Here is a 24,928-nt window from a genome sequence, read left to right as displayed (position 1 = left end):
TCATATCAATGATAGCACCAACAGTTCGAAGAAAAGGTCTTCCCAATATAATGGGACAAGATGCATTGCATTCAATATCCAAGACAACAAAATCAACGGGGACAAGGTTATTGTTAACGGTAATGCGAACATTATCAACTTTCCCCAAAGGTTTCTTTGTAGAATGATCAGCAAGATTAACATCCAAATAACAATTTTTCAGCGGTGGCAAGTCAAGCATATCATAAATTTTCTTAGGCATAACGGAAATACTTGCACCAAGATCACATAAAGCATTACAATCAAAATCTTTAACCTTCATCTTAATGATGGGCTCCCAACCATCCTCTAGCTTTTTAGGAATAGAGGCTTCGCGCTCTAGTTTCTCTTCTCTAGCTTTTATGAGAGCATTTGTAATATGTTGCGTGAAAGCCAAATTTATAGCACTAGCATTAGGACTTTTAGCAAGTTTTTGCAAGAACTTTATAACTTCAGAGATATGGCAATCATCAAAATTCAAACCATTATAATCTAAAGCAATGGGATCATCATCCCCAATGTTGGAAAAAATTTCAGCAGCTTTATCACAGGCAGTTTCAGCAGTTTTAGCAGTTTCAGGCAGTTTCTCGCGCTTTGCATTAGAAGTGGAAACATTGCTAACACCAATTCTTTTATTATTATTAGTAGGAGGTGCAGAAACATGTGTAGCATTAGCATTACTAGTGGTGGTAATGGTCCAAACTTTAGCTACATTCTTTTCTTTAGCTAGTTTTTCATTTTCTTCTCTATCCCACCTAGCACGCAGTTCAGCCATTAATCTTATATTCTCATTAATTCTAACTTGGATGGCATTTGCTGTAGTAACAATTTTATTATGATAATTTTCATTAGGCAAAACTTTCGATTTCAAAAGATCAACATCAGCAGCAAGACTATCGACTTTAGAAGCAAGTATATCAATTTTCCCAAGCTTTTCTTCAACAGATTTGTTAAAAGCAGTTTGTGTACTAATAAATTCTTTAAGCATGGCTTCAAGTCCAGGGGGTGAACTCCTATTATTGTTGTAAGAATTCCCATAAGAATTACCATAGCCGTTGCCATTATTATAAGGATATGGCCTATAGTTGTTACTAGAATTGTTCCGGTAAGCATTGTTGTTGAAATTATTATTTTTAATGAAGTTTACATCAACATGTTCTTCTTGTGCAACCAAGGAAGCTAACGGAACATTATTAGGATCAATATTAGTCCTATCATTCACAAGCATAGACATAATAGCATCAATCTTATCACTCAAGGAAGAGGTTTCTTCGACAGAATTTACCTTCTTACCTTGTGGAGCTCTTTCCGTGTGCCATTCAGAGTAGTTGATCATCATATTATCAAGAAGCTTTGTTGCTTCGCCAAGAGTGATGGACATAAAGGTACCTCCAGCAGCTGAATCCAATAAATTCCGCGAAGAAAAATTTAGTCCTGCATAGAAGGTTTGGATGATCATCCAAGTAGTCAGTCCATGGGTTGGGCAATTTTTAACTAGAGATTTCATTCTTTCCCAAGCTTGAGCAACATGTTCAGTATCTAATTGTTTAAAATTCATTATGCTACTCCTCAAAGATATAATTTTAGCAGGGGGATAATATCTACCAATAAAAGCATCCTTGCATTTAGTCCATGAATCAATACTATTCTTAGGCAGAGATAGCAACCAATCTTTAGCTCTTCCTCTTAATGAGAAAGGGAACAATTTTAGTTTAATAATATCACCATCTACATCTTTATATTTTTGCATTTCACATAGTTCAACAAAATTATTGAGATGGGCAGCAGCATCATCAGAACTAACACCAGAAAATTGCTCTCGCATAACAAGATTCAGTAAAGCAGGTTTAATTTCAAAGAATTCTGCTGTAGTAGCAGGTGGAGCAATAGGTGTGCATAAGAAATCATTATTATTTGTGGTTGTGAAGTCACACAACTTAGTATTTTCAGGGTTGGCCATTTTAGCAACAGTAAATAAAGCAAACTAGATAAAGTAAATACAAGTAAACTAATTTTTTTGTGTTTTTGATATAGCAAACAAGATAGCAAATAAAGTAAAACTAGCAACTAATTTTTTTTGTATTTTGATTTAGTGCAGCAAACAAAGTAGTAAATAAAACTAAGCAAGACAAAAACAAAGTAAAGAGATTGAGAAGTGAAGACTCCCCTTGCAGCGTGTCTTGATCTCCCCGGCAACGGCGCCAGAAAAAGAGCTTGATGGCGTGTAACTCACACGTTCGTTGGGAACCCCAAGAGGAAGGTATGATGCGCACAGCAGCAAGTTTTCCTCGTAAAGAAACCAAGGTTTATCGAACCAGGAGGAGTCAAGAAGCACGTTGAAGGTTGATGGCGGCGGGATGTAGTGCGGCGCAACACCAGGGATTCCGGCGCCAACGTGGAACCTGCACAACACAACCAAAGTACTTTGCCCCAACGAAATGTGCTGAGGTTGTCAATCTCACTGGCTTGCTGTAACAAAGGATTAACCGTATTGTGTGGAAGATGATTGTTTGCAGAAAACAGTAGAACAAGTATTGCAGTAGATTGTATTTCAGTAAAGAGAATTGGACCGGGGTCCACAGTTCACTAGAGGTGTCTCTCCCATAAGATAAACAGCATGTTGGGTGAACAAATTACAGTTGGGCAATTGACAAATAAAGAGGGCATGACCATGCACATACATATCATGATGAGTATAGTGAGATTTAATTGGGCATTACGACAAAGTACATAGACCGCCATCCAACTGCATCTATGCCTAAAAAGTCCACCTTCAAAGTTATCATCCGAACCCCTCCGGTATTAAGTTGCAAAGCAACAGACAATTGCATTAAGTATGGTGCGTAATGTAATCAACAACTACATCCTTAGACATAGCATCAATGTTTTATCCCTAGTGGCAACAGCACAACACAACCTTAGAACTTTCTCACATCGTCCTGTGTCAATGCGGGCATGAACCCACTATCGAGCATAAATACTCCCTCTTGGAGTTACAAGCATCTACTTGGCCAGAGCATCTACTAGTAACGGAGAGCATGCAAGATCATAAACAACACATAGATATAACTTTGATAATCAACATAACAAGTATTCTCTATTCATCGGATCCCAACAAACGCAACATATAGAATTACAGATAGATGATCTTGATCATTGATGCGTCCAATTTGCATCACTATTTTATATCATAATTTGCTGTTATTCATTGATATATTTCATATTGGGACACATTACTTATGTTATTTCATCTATTTTGCATGTTTCATCGTTATTGGAGGATCGAACACCGGAGCCAGGATTCTCGCTGGAAAAAGCACCGTCGAACGCAATATTTCGGAAGATCAACTACGGAAGGAAATTATACCAAAAATCCTATTTTTCAAGATGACGAAGGAAGCCAGAAGGAGGAGCCAGGAGCAGCCAGGGTGGGCCCACACCCTAGGGCGGCGCGGCCCAGGCCCTGGCCGCGCCGGCCTGTGGTGTGGAGGGCCCACGACCCCTTTCGCCTCCTTTTCTTCGCCAAACCCTTCGTCCCGAAGACCTAAGCCACAGAGGGTACCTCGCGAAGAGTTACAGCCGCCTCTGCGGGGCGGAGAACACCAGAGAGAAAAGAGCTCTCCGGCGGGCAGGAATCCGCCGGGGAAATTCCCTCCGGGAGGGGGAAATCGACGCCATCGTCACCGTCATCGAGCTGGACATCATCGCCATCACCATCATCATCATCTCCACCATCATCACCGCCGTCATCACCGCTGGACACCGTCACCGCCATAGCAATTTGGGTTTGATCTTGATTGTTTGATAGGGGAAACTCTCCCGGTATCGATTTCTACTTGTTGTTGATGCTATTGAGTGAAACCATTGAACCAAGTTTATGTTCAGATTGTTATTCATCATCATATCACCTCTGATCATGTTCCGTATGATGTCTCGTGAGTAGTTCGTTTAGTTCTTGAGGACATGGGTGAAGTCTAAATGTTAGTAGTGAATTATGGTTGAGTAATATTCAATGGTGTGATATTTAAGTTGTGGTGTTATTCTTCTAGTGGTGTCATGTGAACGTCGACTACATGACACTTCACCATTTATGGGCCTAGGGGAATGCATCTTGTACTCGTTTGCTAATTGCGGGGTTGCCGGAGTGACAGAAACCTAAACCCCCGTTGGTATATCGATGCAGAGGGATCGCAGGATCTCGAGTTTAAGGCTGTGGTTAGATTTAATTCTTAATTACTTTCTTGTAGTTGCGGATGCTTGCAAGGGGTATAATCACAAGTATGTATTAGTCCTAGGAAGGGCGGTACATTAGCATAGGTTCACCCACACAACACTTATCACAACAATGAAGATTATTTAGCCGTATGTAGCGAAAGCACTAGACTAAAATCCCGTGTGTCCTCGAGAACATTTGGTCATTATAAGTAAACAAACCGGCTTGTCCTTTGTGCTAAAAAGGATTGGGCCACTCGCTGCAATTATTACTCTCGCACTTTACATACTCGTACATTATTCAACTGTTACATCAAACCCCCGATTACACGTCTGTGAGCATTTACGGTGAATCCTTCATCGAAACTGCTTGTCAACACCTTCTCGCTCCTCGTTGGGATCGACATTCTTACTTATCGAAGATACTACGATACACCCCCTATACTTGTGGGTCATCAAGACTATTTTCTCGGCGCCGTTGCCGGGGAGTGAAGCGCTATTGGTAAGTGGAATTGGTAAGGAAAACCTTCTTTGTTGTGCTGATTTTATTTCTGCTGCTGCTATAAGTCATTATGGAGAGATCTTCTCTTCAATTTCTATTTGGGAAATCTACTACTACTGCAACGGTAGTGGATGAAGCGCCAGGTGAGGAAGTAATACCATATAAAATACCTATGAAAATTATTGAACGTGTTATGGATAACCGCTATGAAGGGGATGGAACTGTCCACCCCGGTGATCATTTACTGTTTTTGCATGAATTATGCGGGTTATTCAAATGTGCAGGTATTGCTATGGATGAAGTGAGGAAGAAACTATTCTCTTTGTCGCTGTCCGGTAAAGCGGCGCATTGGTATAAATTATTGGATAATGGGGATTCTCTTGAATGGAATGATATTGTGCCCCGGTTTTATTCTAAGTTCTATCCTCCAAGTGAAATTCATAAGGATCGGAATCGCATATATAATTTTTGGCCTCATGATGGAGAGAGCATCGCCCAAGCTTGGGGGAGATTGAAGTCTTTAATGCTCAAATGCCCCATTCATGAGCTTCCTGGTAATGTTATTATTGATAATTTCTATGCAAGACTTTCTTTTCAAGACAAGACCTTGCTTTGGATACTTCTTGTTCTGGATCATTTACACGCAACAAAGAAGAGTTTAAAAGGGACCTTCTTGATCGAATCCAAGAAAATACCGAAGGATGGGAGAACGACAAAGATCGAGAATCGGGTATAATTTATGATTATAAATGCATTGAAGCTTTTATGGATCTTGATAAATTTCGTAATATGAGTGCTACATATGGTCTTGATTCTCAAGTTCTTTGTAAATCTTTTTAAAGCTTTTGCCTCTCATTATGAATTGCCAAAGAAGAACTTTGATAAGTATCATGAACCATATAAAGATAAAATTGATTCATCTATTAATAAATGTGTTGTAGTTGAAACTGCTGATCATGTTATTCCTGAGGTTTATATTGAAAAAACTCCTTTCCCTGCTAAAATGAAGGAGTACTCTGTTATAAATAGTGCGGTTCATAAAAGTGAAAAGAAACCTGTAGAACCTGAAGAATAAATAAAAGTTGAACCTGCTGTTGCAATAGTTAAAGATCTTGTGACTGAAAATGTGGAGGATGGTCATATTATTTTCTGTGAAGATGCTTCTAATATTGTTTCACATCCTAATAAACCCAAACAAGCTAGTGTTCCTATGCTATCTGTTAGAATTGGTGATCATTGTTATTATGGATTATGTGATATTGGTGCAAGTGTTAGTGCTATTCCGTATGAGCTTTACACGGAGATTATGCACGAAATTGATTCTTGTGAACTTGAAGATATTGATGTGGTTATTCAGCTGGCTAATAGAGAAACTATTTCTCCAATTGGTATTGTTCGAGATGTGGAAGTTTTATGCGGTAAGATTAAATATCCTGCTGACTTTTTGGTACTTGGTTCTGCTGCTAGTGATTATTGTCCTATTATTTTTGGTAGACCTTTTCTAAATACTTGTGGAGCTATTATAGATTGCAAGAAAGAGAAAATTTTGACTAAATTCGCTGGTGAATCTTATGAGTTTAACTTCTCTAAATTTACTAAAACTCCTTATAAAGCTGATTTGCCTAGTAATGATTTTAAAATGGAGCAATGTGCATCTATTGTTCTTGTTCCTAATAATCCTTTGCAGCAACATCTGGAGGATAGCGAGAGCAAAAATTTTAGGAAAGAAAGAGATGAGCTTGAGGAAATTTTTCTTCGCCAACCTATTCTCAAGCATGATTTACCGGTGGAAGATTTGGGTACAACACCGCCACCAAAGGAAGATCCTGTTTTTGATTTAAAGCCTTTACCTGATAATCTTAAATATGCTCATATTGATGATAAGAAAATATATCCTGTTATTATTAGTTCTAAGCTTTCAGAGATTGAGGAAGAAAGGTTATTGGAAATATTGAAGAAGCATCGAGGCGCTATTGGCTACACTCTTGATGATTTGAAGGGGATTTCTCCTTCTATTTGCCAACATGCTATTAATATGGAAGATGATGCAAAGCCTGTTGTTGAACCTCAGCGTCGTCTAATTCCAAAGATGAAGGAAGTGGTAAGGAATGAGGTACTACGACTCCTTGAAGCTGGTATTATATATCCTATTGCTGATAGTAGATGGGTTAGTCCTGTGCACTGTGTTCCCAAGAAAGGAGGTATGACTGTTGTGCCTAATGATAATGATGAGCTCATTCCTCAAAGAGTAGTTGTAGGGTATAGAATGTGCATTGATTTTCGAAAAGTTAATAAAGTTACTAAAAAAGATCATTACCCTTTACCCTTTATTGATCAAATGCTAGAAAGATTATCTAAAAATACTCATTTTTGCTTTCTTGATGGTTATTCTGGGTTTTCACAAATTCTTTGTCATAAAGCTAAAGATCAAGAGAAAACCACTTTTACCTGTCCCTATGGAACTTATGCTTATAGACGCATGCCTTTTGGTTTATGTAATGCTCCTGCTACTTTTCAAAGATGCATGTCTGCTATTTTTCATGGTTTTTGTGAAAGTATTGTAGAGGTATTCATGGATGATTTTTCCGTCTATGGGAATTCTTTTGATAGCTGCTTGCGAAACCTTGATAAAGTTTTGCAGAGATGTGAAGAAACTAACCTTGTTCTTAATTGGGAGAAATGCCACTTTATGGTTAATGAAGGAATTGTATTGGGACATAAAATTTCTGAGAGAGGTATTGAAGTTGATAGAGCTAAAGTTGAAGCAATTGAGAAGATGCCTTATCCGAGGGATGTTAAAGGTATTCGTAGTGTTCTTGGTCATGATTGGTTTTATAGGATATTTATTAAAGACTTCTCTAAGATTTCAAAGCCTCTTACTAATCTTCTTCAAAAAGATGTACCATTTGTTTTTGATGATGATTGTAAGGAAGCGTTTGAAACTCTTAAGAAAGCCTTAACAACCGCTCCTATAGTTGAACCCCCTGATTGGAATTTACCTTTTGAAATTATGTGTGATGCTAGTGATTTTGCTGTAGGCGCTGTCCTTGGACAGCGAGTAGATAAAAAACTGAATGTTATTCATTATGCTAGTAAAACTCTTGATGCTGCTCAAAGAAATTATGCTACAACTGAAAAGGAATTATTAGCTGTAGTCTTTGCTTGCGATAAATTTAGATCTTATATTGTTGATTCAAAAGTTACTATTCATACTGATCATGCTGCAATTAGATACCTTATGACAAAGAAAGATGCTAAGCCGAGGCTTATTAGATGGGTACTTCGTTGCAAGAATTTGACTTACATATTGTAGATAGGAAAGGTCTTGATAATCCTGCTATTGATAATTTGTCTAGATTGGAAAATATTGCTTATGATCCCTGCTTCTGTTAATGATAGTTTTCCAAATGAACAATTGGCTGTAATAAAGGTGAGCTCGCGAGACAGTCCTTGGTATGCTGATTATGCTAACTTTATTGTTTCCAAGTACTTGCCTCCAACCTTTTCAGCTCAGCAAAGGAGGAAATTCTTTTATGATTTGAGGCATTATTTCTGGGATGACCCACACTTATATAAAGAAGGAGTGGATGGTATTATGCGAAGATGTGTCCCTGAATATGAACAACAGGAGATATTGAGTAAATGTCATGGTAGTGCTTATGGAGGACATCCCGCCGGAGAAAGAACCGCGCAAAAGGTCCTACAATCAGGCTTTTATTGGCCAACTCTCTTCAAGGATGCGAGAAAGTTTATTTTATCTTGTGATGAATGCCAAAGGGTTGGTAATATCTCCAGACGTAATGAAATGCCAATGAATTATACTCTTGTTATTGAACCGTTTGATTGTTGGGGATTTGACTTTATGGGACCTTTTCCGTCTTCAGAAGGTAACACTCATATACTCGTTGCTGTTGATTATGTTACTAAATGGGTGGAAGCTATACCTACAAAAAGTGCTGATGGTGAGACCTCTTTAAGAATGCTTTTAGATATTATTTTTCCTAGATTCGGAGTACCTAGATATATTATGACTGATGGAGGTTCTCATTTTATTCATGGAGGTTTTAGAAAAACTCTTGCTAGGTATGGTATTAATCATAGAATTGCTTCTGCTTATCATCCTCAAACTAGTGGTCAAGTAGAGTTATCAAATAGAGAGATTAAATCTATTTTGGGAAAGACCGTTAATAAAACTAGAAAGAATTGGGCTAGTAAATTGAAGGATGCACTTTGGGCTTATAGAACTGCTTATAAAAATCCCATGGGAATGTCACCTTATAAAATGGTTTATGGGAAAGCTTGTCATTTACCTCTAGAACTAGAGCACAAAGCTTATTGGGCTGTTAGAGAATTAAATAAAGATCCTAAACTTGTCGGTGATAAGAGGTTGTTGCAATTGAGTTCTCTAGATGAATGGAGGAATGAAGCTTATGAAAATGCTAAGCTCTTTAAAGAGAAAGTTAAAAAATGGCATGATAGGAGGATTATCAAAAGAGAATTTAATATTGGGGATAAAGTCCTATTGTATCGGTCTCGTCTCAGATTCTTTGCAGGGAAATTACTCTCGAAATGGGAAGGACCATATGTTGTCGAGGAGGTGTATCGTTCAGGAGCAATCAAAATTAGCTCTCTCCAAGGCAATGCTACGCAAGTGGTGAATGGACAAAGACTCAAGCATTATATCTCGGGTGATTCTTATAATGTTGATGTTGATATTATTCAAGTGGAGACACCGGAAGATTTCATCAAAGGGCAAATTGACAAATCCGCGTAACTCGACTTTGAATAGGTAACGATCTTGGTAATGAAAAGTACGCAATTTACCTTTCGAACTATATTTTTGCTGTTTTTGGAAAATATGAGAAATTACGAGTTCGAAACGGAGTGGAAAGGACGCACGAGGGGGTGCCACCATAGGCGGCGCGGCTGACCCGGGCCCGCGCCGGCCTATGGTTTGGCCGCCCCGTCGCTCCTTTCCGACTCTGGTTCGATCTGGTATTTTCCTTATTTCGCGAAAATATTTGCTATATAATCTCCCGGACCCCTGGAGGTCCGTATATCGTGTTTTCGACGTGTTTTGTTTCGAGCTGTTTCTGCCAGGATTTGTTTCGGATCTAGAGTCATCATGTCTTCGTCGGAAACTCCGAAGGACGGCTCCAGCAAGGATGTTGGCAACTTGTACATGGAGGAGCTGAAGATGCACCCCAAGGAGTTGCTGCTCGTTGAAGGAGAACTGCAGGTCAAGGATGTCCAGGGTCCTAAAGGAGAAGGAAGCCTGGAAGACAGGATGGAGAAGTTAGAACAAGAGGTTTTCAAGTACAAGAAGATGGCTGAGCGTGAGGTGGATATCTTCCACAGATTGTGTCCGAACTCATTGCTGAACATGAGAAGGAAAGCGCAAAGCTTTGGAGCGACATCCTCTCGCTTCACGACACCACCAACAAGCTCCAAGCACAACTCTATGATTTTCAGAATCGAATCGTGAGTATGAAAACAGGTTTAAATACATAAGCCGTCTTTGCTAGTTTCAGGATCCCCGAGACCAAGACGTCGTTTCTTGATGGAAAGCCTCTTCCTTGGAAGTTTGATGACGGGAGTTCATCACCACCATCGCCGCAGGAGTAATTCATTATCGGTATTGGCATCCCCTTGGTTTGTTCCAAGCTTGGGGGAGTGCCGCGGTATCACATTATCACTACCTTTTACTTTTATTGTCAAGTAGTGTCATATCATGAGTAGGGAAGTTATCATATAAGATGGGTTGCGTTTGGAAGTATTTCTCCTTTGGTTGGTTGTCTATGTATCCCTTGGTGTGAGTTATCGTTATGGAATATTAATGGGAAGTATTATCATTTACATATTGCACATCTTATTTTAGTTTGCAATCTCTACTATATGATTCACCTTGTTGTTAGTATTGGTATCACTTTGGGAGCATTGAATAAATCTATTTGGTTTTGGCAAACTTAGCATTGGTCAATAGCAACAACACTTTGAAGTTTAAATAGAAAAGAGAAATACATGTAGTTGTTTCATTGTCTTTCTTGTTAGCTCATAGCTTATTATTCTGAAGTTAAAATTGTTTGTGTTTGCAAGGAAGATGCATGATTGTTTCTATCATATGTATATTTGTTTGTTTCCTTCGACTCTTATGCTTGCTAATTAACCTTGCTAGCCAAAGACCTGTACTGAGAGGGAATACTTCTCGTGCATCCAAACCTTAACCCAAACCTATGTCATTTGTGTCCACCATACCTACCTACTACATGGTATTTTCTGCCATTCCAAGTAAATACTTCATGTGCTACCTTTAAACAATTCAAAACTTAGTATCTCTTATTTGTGTCAATGTTTCATAGCTCATGAGGAAGTATGTGGTGTTTTATCTTTCAATCTTGTTGGGCAACTTCCACCAATGGACTAGTGGCTTCATCCGCTTATCCAATAATTTTGCAAAAAGAGCTGGCAATGGGATTCCCAGTCCCAAATTGATTAAACTAAATAGACACTCCTCCATGGTATGTGATTGATGGACGGCACCCGAAGGATTCGGTTAGCCATGGCTTGTGTAAGCAAAGGTTGGGGGGAGTGTCATCATCATAATTAAGCTAAAATAAAAAGGCACTCCTTCATGGTATGAGATTGTTGGCAGGCACCCGAGGATTCGGTTAGCCATGGTTTGTGAAAGAAAGGTTGGAAGGAGTGCCACACAAAATGGAAATAATATGGGAGCCGCTCTTAGGAGGTTGTCTGGCAAGGGGGTTAGAGTACCCGCTACCGATCGTTGACAACAACAAACACCTCTCAAAATGTTACTTTTATTACCTCTATATGATTGCAAAACTGAAAAAGCTCTAGCACATGATTTAATCCCTGCTTCCCTCTGCGAAGGGCCTGTCTTTTACTTTATGTTGAGTCAGTAAACCTATTTCCCTCCATCTCAAGCAAGCATTTGAGTAGTTGTGATCAAACCATTATATTGTGATTTGCTACATCATGTCTTTTATTCTTCCTTGTTTAGTACAAGTTTTATCTGAATGAATATAGCTTTGCAAGTTATCAATGATTATGAGAAGACCATTACGATTGAGTATGCAAGTTGTGCCTTATAAACTTTAACATGAGAGCGCTGCTCAATGAGATAAATATAATCTGTTAATTGTTCTCTGACCAAGAACGAAGTTTGCCATCACCAATCATGATTTCTCATGCACCTTTACTTGTGATTACCTTATACTTGTTTCAATATGAGTTATAAGAGGTTGTTTACTATAATGTCCTGTGTGAATGAATATGATGCTTCTTGTCCGTATTTTATTTATCGACTCTTCACTCCATAAACATGTGGTCATGTCTATCGAGTTCAGTTTCGCTTGGGGACAAGCGAAGTCTAAGCTTGGGGGGAGTTGATACGTCCAATTTGCATCACTATTTTATATCATAATTTGCTGTTATTCATTGATATATTTCATATTGGGACACATTACTTATGTTATTTCATCTATTTTGCATGTTTCATCGTTATTGGAGGATCGAACACCGGAGCCGAGGATTCTCGCTGGAAAAAGCACCGTCGTAACGCAATATTTCGGAAGATCAACTACGGAAGGAAATTATACCAAAAATCCTATTTTTCAAGATGACGAAGGAAGCCAGAAGGAGGAGCCAGGAGCAGCCAGGGTGGGCCCACACCCTAGGGCGGCGCGGCCCAGGCCCTGGCCGCGCCGGCCTGTGGTGTGGAGGGCCCACGACCCCTTTCGCCTCCTTTTCTTCGCCAAACCCTTCGTCCCGAAGACCTAAGCCAGAGAGGGTACCTCGCGAAGAGTTACAGCCGCCTCTGCGGGGCGGAGAACACCAGAGAGACTCGAGCTCTCCGGCGGGCAGGAATCCGCCGGGGAAATTCCCTCCGGGAGGGGGAAATCGACGCCATCGTCACCGTCATCGAGCTGGACATCATCGCCATCACCATCATCATCATCTCCACCATCATCACCGCCGTCATCACCGCTGGACACCGTCACCGCCATAGCAATTTGGGTTTGATCTTGATTGTTTGATAGGGAAACTCTCCCGTATCGATTTCTACTTGTTGTTGATGCTATTGAGTGAAACCATTGAACCAAGTTTATGTTCAGATTGTTATTCATCATCATATCACCTCTGATCATGTTCCGTATGATGTCTCGTGAGTAGTTCGTTTAGTTCTTGAGGACATGGGTGAAGTCTAAATGTTAGTAGTGAATTATGGTTGAGTAATATTCAATGGTGTGATATTTAAGTTGTGGTGTTATTCTTCTAGTGGTGTCATGTGAACGTCGACTACATGACACTTCACCATTTATGGGCCTAGGGGAATGCATCTTGTACTCGTTTGCTAATTGCGGGGTTGCCGGAGTGACAGAAACCTAAACCCCCGTTGGTATATCGATGCAGGAGGGATCGCAGGATCTCAGAGTTTAAGGCTGTGGTTAGATTTAATTCTTAATTACTTTCTTGTAGTTGCGGATGCTTGCAAGGGGTATAATCACAAGTATGTATTAGTCCTAGGAAGGGCGGTACATTAGCATAGGTTCACCCACACAACACTTATCACAACAATGAAGATTATTTAGCCGTATGTAGCGAAAGCACTAGACTAAAATCCCGTGTGTCCTCGAGAAAGTTTGGTCATTATAAGTAAACAAACCGGCTTGTCCTTTGTGCTAAAAAGGATTGGGCCACTCGCTGCAATTATTACTCTCGCACTTTACATACTCGTACATTATTCAACTGTTACATCAAACCCCCCTGATTACCTGTCTGTGAGCATTTACAGTGAATCCTTCATCGAAACTGCTTGTCAACACCTTCTGCTCCTCGTTGGGATCGACATTCTTACTTATCGAAGATACTACGATACACCCCCTATACTTGTGGGTCATCAATCATGTTAGGCAGCTCACAAGATCCGACAATGATAGCACAATGGGGAGAAGACAACCATCTAGCTACTGCTATGGACCCATAGTCCAGGGGTAGACTACTCACACATCACACCGGAGGCGACCATGGCGGCGTAGAGTCCTCCGGGAGATGAATCCCCTCTCCGGCAGGGTGCCGGAGGCGATCTCCTGGATCCCCCGAGATGGGATCGGCGTTGGCGGTGTCTCTGGAAGGTTTTCCGTATCGTGGCTCTCGGTACTGGGGTTTTCGCAACGGAGGCTTTAAGTAGGCGGAAGGGCAGGTCAAGAGGCGGCACGAGGGCCCCACACCACAGGGCCGCGCGGCCAAGGGGGGGCCGCGCCGCCCTAGGGTGTGGCCCCCTCGTGGCCCCTCTTCGTCTCTTCTTCGGACTTCTGGAAGCTTCGTGGCAAAATAGGACCCTGGGCGTTGATTTCGTCCAATTCCGAGAATATTTCGTTACTAGGATTTCTGAAACCAAAAACAGCAGAAAACAGCAACTGGCACTTCGGCATCTTGTTAGTAGGTTAGTTCCAGAAAATGCACGAATATGACATAAAGTGTGTATAAAACATGTAGATAACATCAATAATGTGGCATGGAACATAAGAAATTATCGATACGTCGGAGACGTATCACGTATCGATAATTTCTTATGTTCCATGCTACTTTTTTGATGATACCTACATGTTTTATACATACTTTATGTCATATTTATGCATTTTCCGGCACTAACCTATTAACAAGATGCCGAAGAGCCAGTTGCTGTTTTCTGCTGTTTTTGGTTTCAGAAATCCTAGTAAGGAAATATTATCGGAATTGGACGAAATCAACGCCCAGGATCTTATTTTTCCACGAAGCTTCCAGAAGTCCGGAGAGGAAACGAAGTGGGGTGATGAGGCGGCTGACGAGGGATCACCTCGCCAATGCCTACGTATTGTAGACTTGGGTTTCGGGAGAGAGCGACGATGGAGATTCCGGGAGCGAGATTAGGCACACGACGTACCCAGCTTCGGGTCCCCTCGGTGGAGGATCCCTACGTGCTGCTAGCAATCTAGTATATGATCATAGATATGTTTACAGGGTGCCGCCGTAGGCGGAGCTATGTTGTCTATCTATTGTCCCCCCTCTATCGGGTACCCTGGCTGGCTTTATATATGCAACCAACCTAGGGTTTTACAAGAGTCCTAGTCGACTACTTCTTCGGGTTGCCTTGTTGGGCCTTCTCCATATTGGGCCGAGCCGATCCAGGTATACCAATAATGGGTACCCGAAGGGTATGCCCATGTCAGTAGCCCCCAAGTTTATAGGGAAGTCGAAGACTTGCGTAGAAACTCCAAGCATAACCATCTCCGAAGTCGAAGAAGTGCAAGGCGAGGTCCATGTCGTAGATCATGTGTAGCGTAGATGATGTCGACGATTCTTGAAATTATCTTTCTATCGGGTGCGCGACAGTGCTCCCGATGGGAGTAGCCCCCGAGTCTATGGGTAAGTACTTGTACTTAAGCATAGACTCAAGTTGTACTACTCGATGAAGAACTTAACTATATTTCTGGAGGACTTGATGAAATCCATGTGCTCCCGATGGGAGTAGGCTCCACTCGAGTCGTAGAATCGAGTTGAGTCTACAAACCTTGATTGTCATAGATGCTGTCGAAGTTATTTTTCTATCGGGTGCGTGACCAGCGCTCCCGATGGGAGTTGCCCCCGAGGCTACAGCCAAGTGTTTGCACTTGGGTGTAGGCTCAACTTGCTTTTAATCGACACCACAATTTTTCTTCTTTCTTGTATCTTCTCGGGAGGGTGAACAATAATCTCGATAAGAGTAGCCCCCGAGCCTATGGGCAGGTGCTTGCACCTGGGCATAGGCTCGAGTTGTACTACTCGATAAAGAACTTGGCACAACCCCTCTTTTTATCGACTCCAGGCCATTGCTATTTTTATTTGACATCCATATCTATATTGTACATGGATAATGGTAATTGGGGCTAGTTCATCTGACGGATCAGGTACTAGTTAACTGCTCTAGTGGCAATCTGCAAAAACCTACTTCAAGATCACGTCCCTGGAAATGATCTCGGGATACTGGTGCTAACTCGACAGGTGCCGCTTAAGGTCTTACCATCTGTCGAGCCCCAGTCATGTTTTATCGGGTCCACAGCGCGCCCGCTGGGATATTTCTTCACATCTGTTGATGTGGAAAAAAGTAGCAAAGCGCAGTCTTTGGCGATGCCACGCCACACAGGACGGACCCGGGGTCTTACCTTCGCAGAGTTTTGCGGCATTCAGAGATTATTCGCGACTTTGGCGCTCTGAGAATATTTTGTCAAGTGCCTTGTTCGGCTGATGCAATGACCCATTTCGCGGGTTCTTCTATTTTTCTCTCGGGTTTGATGAGACAGTCGAATATATTGGTTCTTCTATATTGTCGGGTACATCACCGATGCTCTTGCTCAGATGAATATGACGAGTCAATGGACCCGAAGATTTGTCCATCTTTTTTTTTTTTGGTTCCTCCTTGATGAAAATTTCGTCGAGTTCCTGCTTCAGGAAAATTTCTTCGGGTTCTCTTTGAGGACAATTCTTCGGGTCCTCCCTGAGGACAATTCTTCGGGTCCTCTTTGAGGATAATTCTTCGGGTCCTCTTTGAGGATAATTCTTCGGGTCCTCTTTAAGGATAATTCTTCGGGACCTCCTTGAACATAATTTTTCGAGACCTCCTTGAAGATAATTCTTCGGGTTCTCTCAAGATTTCGTCGGGTTCCTCCCTGAAGAAGATTTCGTCGGGTTCATCCTTGAAGACTTTTTTGTAGGCGCAATTATTCTTTCTGTCGACCTGAGATGTAAAGTGAAGAAGTATGGCGCAGCCCCCGAGTGTCGGGTGCGGCGAAAGTAAATGATAATCAACTTTATGCAAATCAAAGGAACACTTAGCTTATTGGGCACGACGGAGTCGGCGCGATGAAGTCTTCGAGTGTCACCAAATAGCAAAAGTAGGTGCCGCGAAATTGTTGATGAAGAAATAGCCGAGCCCCCGAGCGTTGCTGAGGTGATGTCATGATTGTTGTGTCACTGTCGTGACCCGAGGCGAAATCGTTATCGAGCCCCCGAGCGTTAGGCGTGACGTCGAAAGAAGGCCATTAAGGATGAAATACTGAAGATGAAGTCCGAAATGAAGTACTTGAGATGAATCCATATTAAAGATTACACCATCATATATTGAAGATGAATCCGCCGATATCATAGAGGATGAATCCATTGACCCGAAGAATCCATTAATAACCATAAAAGATGAATCCGTTGATATCATAGAGGATGAATCCATTGAGACGAAGAAAATAGTTCCAGTAATAACCATAGAAAATGAATCCGTTGATATCATAGAGGATGAATCCATTGACCCGAAGAAAATAGTTCCAGTAATAACCATAGAAAATGAATCCGTTGAAGCGGAAACACATCGGGTAATATTGTATAAGTGAACCAATAATAACCCAAAGAAAACCAATCTAGTAATCCGGAGAGAATAAATCCACTGAGCCGAAGAAGATAAATCCACTAAGTCGAAGAATATAATTCCACTGAGCCGGAGAAAATAATTTCACTGAGCCGAAGATATATCCAGAGCCGAAGAAAAGAAATTCACCAAGTAACCGAATATATTTGTGGTAACGAAGTAATGGTACATCCCCAGTGTTAGGTGAATTTGCTCTAATGATGTAATGATGCAGCTCCCGAGTATTCGGGTGTGGCGAAAGTAAATAATAATTGACTATTTCAAGAAAAACACTTAGCTTTGTTGTCCGCTGCGGCGGAGCCGACGTAAAAACAGGTCATGCAGCGGACAAAGTTGATATAGTCGCACGTCGTCTGGCTAGAAGTGCTCGATGAAGAAGAGGCAGTCGATGTGGCGGATCCGTGTGGTGTTTAACCAGAAATATTTGAAACGGTGGAAGTAGTCGGTATGTAGGAGAGAATCGTCGAGTTCGCGGCGTGCGAGCTCCCGAGCGAGGCGAGTGCACGTTGTTGGGTTCACGGCGGGCCAGCCCCCGAGCATACCACTGCACGCGGCGAAGTAATCGGAGCTTGTTCCAATCTGAAGTTGTATTGGAGAGCAGAAATCTGATAATCCCTTTGTATCGGGTGACGAGTTCGCGACGAAAGTTACACGATGGTGAAGTAGTCGAAACATGAGTGTTGATCGATCCAGGACTCTCGGGCGATGTGCGATTGAGACAGCCGCCGAATCGCCTCGTCTACGCACGCGTTCGTGCTAGTCTGATGTAGACAGCTGCTTTTGGTCACGCCAAATCCTCCTCCATGCAAGTGCAGATTGATCTCCCGTACGGGCTCACAAAGAAACAAAAAATTAGCTTTTCGTGCTTGATTAAACAACCCAACCAGTAAAGGAAACGAGTAGACGCGTGCTAGCTAGTTTTTCTCATCGATCCGGACACTGCTCCATGCGCCTTTGAATAGGGCGTCGGTATACGTAGACGACAAAGAAAATATTGACTCGTAATACAGATCGATAGATTAGGTAGAAACAACCTGGCCATTAGCAGCTATGGCTGCATCACCCGCACGCGTCGCCTGATCCTTAGATCGATTTGTTGGTCGACGGTGCAGAAATTGATCACTGGTGGCGTGTTGATGATGAAGGTTGCGTGGATCCCGCCCGGATAACAAAATCCAGTCGTTGGTATTTTCCACAGACGGCGCCAATTGACGAGGGATCACCTCGCCAATGCCTACGTATTGTAGACTTGGGTTTCGGGAGAGAGCGACGATGGAGATTCCGGGAGCGAGATTTGGCACACGACGTACCCAGCTTCGGGTCCCCTCGGTGGAGGATCCCTACGTGCTGCTAGCAATCTAGTATATGATCATAGATATGTTTACAGGGTGCCGCCGTAGGCGGAGCTATGTTGTCTATCTATTGTCCCCCCTCTATCGGGTACCCTGGCTGGCTTTATATATGCAACCAACCTAGGGTTTTACAAGAGTCCTAGTCGACTACTTCTTCGGGTTGCCTTGTTGGGCCTTCTCCATATTGGGCCGAGCCGATCCAGGTATACCAATAATGGGTACCCGAAGGGTATGCCCATGTCAGCGGCCACACACCAGGGCGGCGCGGTCCAGGCCCTGGTCGCGCCGGCCTGTGGTGTGAGCCCCTCGTGGCGCCCCCTGACCTACCCTTCCGCCTACTTAAGCCTTCGTCGAGAATAACTCCAGTACCGAGAGCCACGATACGGAAAACCTTTCAGAGACGCCGCCGCCGCCAATCCCATCTCGGGGGGATTCAGGAGATCGCCTCCGGCACCCTGCCGGAGAGGGGAATCATCTCCCGGAGGACTCTACACCGCCATGGTCGCCTCCGGAGTGATGAGTGAGTAGTTCACCCCTGGACTATGGGTCCATAGCAGTAGCTAGATGGTCGTCTTCTCCTAATTGTGCTATCATTGTTGGATCTTGTGAGCCGCCTAACATGATCAAGATCATCTATCTGTAATCTACATGTTGCGTTTGTTGGGATCCAATGAATAATGAATGCTATGTTATATTGATTATCAATCTATCATCTATGTGTTGTTGATGATTTTGCATGCTCTCCGTTGCTAGTAGAGGCTATGGCCAAGTTTTTGCTTGTAACTCCAAGAGGGAGTATTTATGCTCGATAGTTGGTTCATGCCTCCATTAAATCTGGGGGAGTGACAGCAACCTCTAAGGTTGTGGATGTGTTGTTGCCACTAGGGATAAAACATCAATGCTATGTCTAAGGATATATTTATTGATTATATTACGCACCATACTTAATGCAATTGTCTGTTGTTTGCAACTTAATACTGGAGGGGGTTCGGATGATGACCTGAAGGTGGACTTTTTAGGCATAGATGCATGTTGGATAGCGGTCTATGTACTTTGTCGTAATGCCCAATTAAATCTCACAATACTCATCATAACATGTATGTGCATGGTCATGCCCTCTTTATTTGTCAATTGCCCAACTGTAATTTGTTCACCCAACATGCTTATTCTTATCGGAGAGACACCACTAGTGAACTGTGGACCCCGGTCCATTCTTTTACATCGAATACAATCTACTGCAATACTCGTTCTACTGTTTTCTGCAAACATCATCATCCACACTATACATCTAATCCTTTGTTACAGCAAGCCGATGAGATTGACAACCTCACTGTCACGTTGGGGCAAAGTTATTTGGTTGTGTTGTGCAGGTTCCACGTTGGCGCAGGAATCCCTAGTGTTGCGCCGCACTACACTCCGCCGCCATCAACCTTCAACGTGCTTCTTGGCTCCTACTGGTTCGATAAACCTTGGTTTCTTACTGAGGGAAAACTTGCCGCTGTACGCATCACACCTTCCTCTTGGGGTTCCCAACGGACGCATGCTGTACGCGTATCAGTAATCTGAGAGAAGTTTCTTTTGAAGAAGAGAATCAGAGTAGGAAAGGCCCGCCGGAGAGGCACCGCCAGCGCGGCCCCTTGTCTCTCGGAGAAAAGGGGGATGGGAATAGAGACGGTGGTTTCTCAGGAGAGGAGGGTAGTTTTGGTGTTCTACAAAACTTGACAACAAGTCTGCAGTTTGACTATTTGACATCTCACGGCAATGGTATTTTTGCATAAAAAACATAAAGGGTAGTGCTATTTTGGCTACATTTGTTTTGAGAGTGGTATTTTGGCTTTCACTAGTGGTATTGTGGCAATTCTCTCTTCAAGATTCGGGAGAGAAGACCTAGATCTAGATTTCCACCAAAGGAAACTTGATTCCTCCACAGAATCCATTGCAGATCTTGTTACTCTTGGGTACCTTGGTGCCATAGACGGTAGAGTTTATCATGGAAGATCGTGCTTGGTCTTGTGAAGCTTCTTGGTTGAGTTGGGAGCCTTCAATTGAGTTATGGAGAGAGCCCCAACCTTATGTAAAGGTTTCGGTTGCCACCTTGAAGGCCAACGCTTAGTGGAGCGTGAGATAACTTTTGGGGTTTTCTCACCAAAGAATAAAGTGAGGCTTTTGTGGTGTTGGTTGGCCTTCAAGGAACCACACCCCTCAAACTTCCTCTCAAAAGGAAGGGAACTACATGATTTAACCCTTATGTCTCCATTTGCTTCACCATCGGTTACTTCCGTCGGTGTCGGGGAAAGCGGGGCTCCAACGGCCGACCGACCAGCCTGCTAAATCTGCCTCGTCAGCAAATAGGGGCCAGGCGTAGAGATCGAGATCGCCTCAAAGGATCACGGGAAGAGCCTGGGAAGGGAGAAAAGCACTGTTCAAAAAATCGTCCGATTCAACGATTAATCGCCCGATTAATCCCTATTCAGTGGTCACCGATTAGCCGATAAATTCATTTATCGTCTGATTAACTCATTTATCGCCCGATTAATCGTCCGATTTGCCTATTAATCGCTAATCGTCAGCCGACCGAGTTGAACCCGATAAGCGATTTTCTCAACATTGGAGAAAAGATCTTATCCCCAGAGAGACAACGTCAACCATGACATACTCGGGAAGGATACATAAGCCTTTGTATTTAATGCGGCTACTTTATGTTCCAGCCAAAACCCGACAAGGCCATCCAACTCTGCAACCAGCATGGTCCAAAAGACAAGACATGTCACCAGTGGAATACAATGCACTCGTGTATCTCCCTATGGAGTGTAATGAGGGCATGGCTACTAGAGAAAAGGGGGGCCTATGTTACATAGCTATCATTGTGAAGCATGTGGCTAGGCTGGTGCGGAGGGGCCGTACTCAACGATACAGACAAAAGGATGGGGACAAGACCTAAGAAGGAAAAGATGAAGAAGGATGTTGGTCAAAGAGAAGAGGCCACAAAGAAAAAAAATTGACACCTTTACCGTAGGGGAATCCCCTACAGTGTAAGACACAAAGAATATGGGGGAAGCATAGTCATGTGCTTGCTTCTTACGTCACCCGGCGGGGTCCTAAGCTGGGCGAGAGAACAATCCTAGGTCCTTGTGTTGTCCCCTTAGAGTATAAATGGAGAGCCATGGCCTAGAGAAATGAGGACAAATCTTCTGGCCATCGAGCAAGGGTGAAGTTAGCTAAAGAGAGGAGGATTAGAGTGGAGAGAGAGTGTGTGTGGTTTTCGGGATAGGTCGTATCCTACACGGGAACCCAGGAAAGCGTTCTCTTCCTCATCTAATCATCTTGTTCTTCCCCAACCAGGGCCAATACCAATCCGATATGAAGGATGTAGGGTTGTTAGCCCTCGGGCGTCCTGAACCTGGGCAAAAAACCTTGTGTCTTTGTGTGTTCTTGTGTTCTTTGATTTAAAGAAGAAGATGAGGAGATCTCGGAGGTGCTTGACATCCCCATACCAAACAATTTAAATAAAGGGGGTACTCAGTATCACTAATGTCCCTGTTCTCGCACACGACAACTTCTATCTTTACCGCCTTTAGTACTCGTATCTTGTTTACTTGCTTGTATGCATCTTGCCAAATAGGATCGTCACCTAGTTGTACATCTAGACAATCTATATTCTTGCCAAGCCTAAATTTGTTTCAAAAAATTTAAAATTTAGTTAGCACCTATTCACCCCTACTTCTAGGTGCCCATACTATCCTTTCACCTTGTTCACCGCGGAGACAACAGAGATGTGACCTGAGGCATTTTCCCCACCAATGTTCCTCCGTCGGTGCCATGTTGTTTCATGGTTCATGTATTATGTCCAGTGTCACGCCTCCTTGTCCATGAAAAATTGTCAGTATACTTATCATCTTTTGTCAAATGATCCCTTCATGGAAGAAAGATAGGATGCGGCTTTATGAGGGAACAGTGAGCCCATTTGTGCACTAGATATGAAGAAGCCCCCCGTTCAATTTCCCCTCATGGCAACCCTACTTGGGTGTGCTGCGTGCATGGTGTTGGGTGTCTAGCTTACTCTTAAAAATTATCTCATGGAATAATCTACTTGATTTCTTTCGCGTCCGGAAGGTTCCTAAAATGAGAGAATACATGAAAATAATTTAGAAGAATGTTTTTGTTTTTAGAAGGAAATTTAGACATGTGAGTTCTAAAAAAAATGTTATAAGAAGTTGCATGTTGTTAAAAATGCTAAATAAAAAAATCAGATTCCCCTACAAAAAATTCTGCAAAATAAACCACTTACAGTTTGCTCAACAACAACAAAAACTTACTTGGTAGGTTTTAGGTTTTTCTTTGTGCCACTTTGGCCGCAGCTTTTTTTTCTGTGCACCTAATGTAGGAATCTCTAAAGAGCTCTAAGCTTCCAGTGTTTTGAGAGTCTGTGGTTGGTCCAAGACATGGGCCCACGGTTAGTGACCTAGCAACAACCGACCTTCAATGCGGAAGAAAACCTGCACGACTCTTCCACATCGCCCGTCCTCCCCCTTATCCTCCCCCACACGTCCTCCAAACCGGCTCCCCCACTCTAGAGCGAGTCGGTGGCTCCTCCCCTCCGTCCCCAATCCCCCCTTGCACGTTCTTACTAACCTCCTAGTCATCGGCGAGCTCGACAATACCTCCATGGAGGTTGCGGGCGCCACATCATGTACCCGTTGAAGCTCATTGCCATCCACCGATCAGCTGTTCTTGGCGTCCACTCTGATTCCATGTCGCATTGTCCGGTGGTATGGTCTCCTCTACCTTCTCTCCTTTTCCATCTTTGTTATTTTTTGGTAATTACTATGGACAAGCACGAAGAATGTGTCAATGGTTGGATAGGTGGATCTAATTACGTTGGATCAATTGTGTGTTAGTTTGTCGAGAGTTTGGGTTCATATTTGTGCCACTTCAATATCACGAGAATAGTTTAATTGGTCTAATTGACTGGAATTATACATGTCCATCAGTTCACCAAACCTAGAACATGTGTACTGCATTAGATATGCAGTAAGATATGCAGTAACAGAGATCAGCTACATAAACTGGTAAGTTGAAGACAAACTATTGGTGTTTAATTCAGCAAACAGAATGCATGGATGGAAGGAATTGGATGGTTATTTATGTAAATTATTTATTGTAGTTAGATGTGGTAGCTCTCTGAATATTAACTGCTGAGGATGGAGTAGAATGTAGCAGCTCAAAATCACTTATCTTGATTGTTGCTTCAGACACATAAGAGATAAGTGAATAGATCATCAATTGTTGTGCACACATTTTGTAGTATAAAACTATAAACATGATTAATAAGATGATTTCATTAACGGTAGAGTCCCACAGAACAGTAGCTGGTCTAAGTTTACTGACCTAGGTTCGACGGGTTAGCTACAAGGTATTATCACTAACTGAAGTTCATTGCTTCTAATTTCTGACTTCACCTGAATTTCCATAATTTCAATTCTATATTTGGTAATTATGGACTATTAGATTTTTAAGCATTCATCATCTCAGCCATGTGGATGATCTTACGCTAAATGGGGCTAATACTTCTCTTCTCTATCTCTTGTAAATCAGACATGGATTAATTGAAAGGAACCTCCGAGCAGTTCTTGGAGGGGTATTTGTATCAGCTGCATTTGAGCTCTCTCAGCTCCAAGCTTAATTTGTTTCCCATTGTAGATCTACTATCTGAGTCAACACAGTCCACTGGTTAGTTCAGTTGCTTGTTTAATTTGTACTCCGTAAGAACTTATCTATTGTTCAGCTACATCGAGATTGTGAAAAAGTTGTAGCAGTAATTAGCTGATCTAGGCAATTATACTTTTGTTCTCGGTTGCTACAAGTTCCAACCGAATGAGTTTTTAGTACAGAATACTTATACCATATGTAGATGTCTTTATATCTCAACTATATCCTAAGGTTTTGTTGTTTGTTCAGTAATCAATACAGAGCATACACAGTTGGTATAAGTCCTTGATAGTTAGTACATGAAGCTTGTGACACACTCTACACTGAGCAGGCCGTCAGACAAATATACAATTTATCATCTTTGCACTCACGTCCAACATGTTAAGGGAGAGGTTACCCAATTCAACATTATGTTGTCCATAATTAATGCACGGTTTTATGCCCTGGCTGGTCAGTAGTGTCAGACATACAAGTTCATCTTATCATAGATGTCAAGAATACAAAATATCAGAAGCACAAGGTAGATGTGCAAAAGAGGATCAAAAAACAGTAGTTCAATAGCCAAACCCCGCTCCTCTGTCGTCTCTTCCAGGCGACGGGGGAGCGAAACCCTTGTTCCCCGCCGCCACCTTCCCCACCCTCTGCCCGCTTCCTCGTCGCCTCCCGAGGCCGTCGCCG

At 42.4% G+C, this 24,928-nt stretch overlaps 1 long non-coding RNA gene across 1 annotated transcript; it reads left to right on the top strand.

The window, feature by feature from the left end:
• The first annotated feature begins 23,074 nt into the window (after positions 1–23,074).
• On the top strand, positions 23,075–24,492 carry LOC127301442 (uncharacterized). Its single transcript, XR_011745469.1, has 2 exons — positions 23,075–23,310; positions 24,137–24,492. It is a non-coding gene; the product is annotated as an uncharacterized lncRNA (long non-coding RNA).
• Positions 24,493–24,928: the final 436 nt, after the last annotated feature.

The sequence above is a fragment of the Lolium perenne genome, chromosome 5 (assembly GCF_019359855.2).
Source record: "Lolium perenne isolate Kyuss_39 chromosome 5, Kyuss_2.0, whole genome shotgun sequence".
In the NCBI taxonomy this organism is placed as follows: Eukaryota; Viridiplantae; Streptophyta; class Magnoliopsida; order Poales; family Poaceae; genus Lolium; species Lolium perenne.
This window is presented reverse-complemented; position numbering and strand designations above follow the sequence as displayed.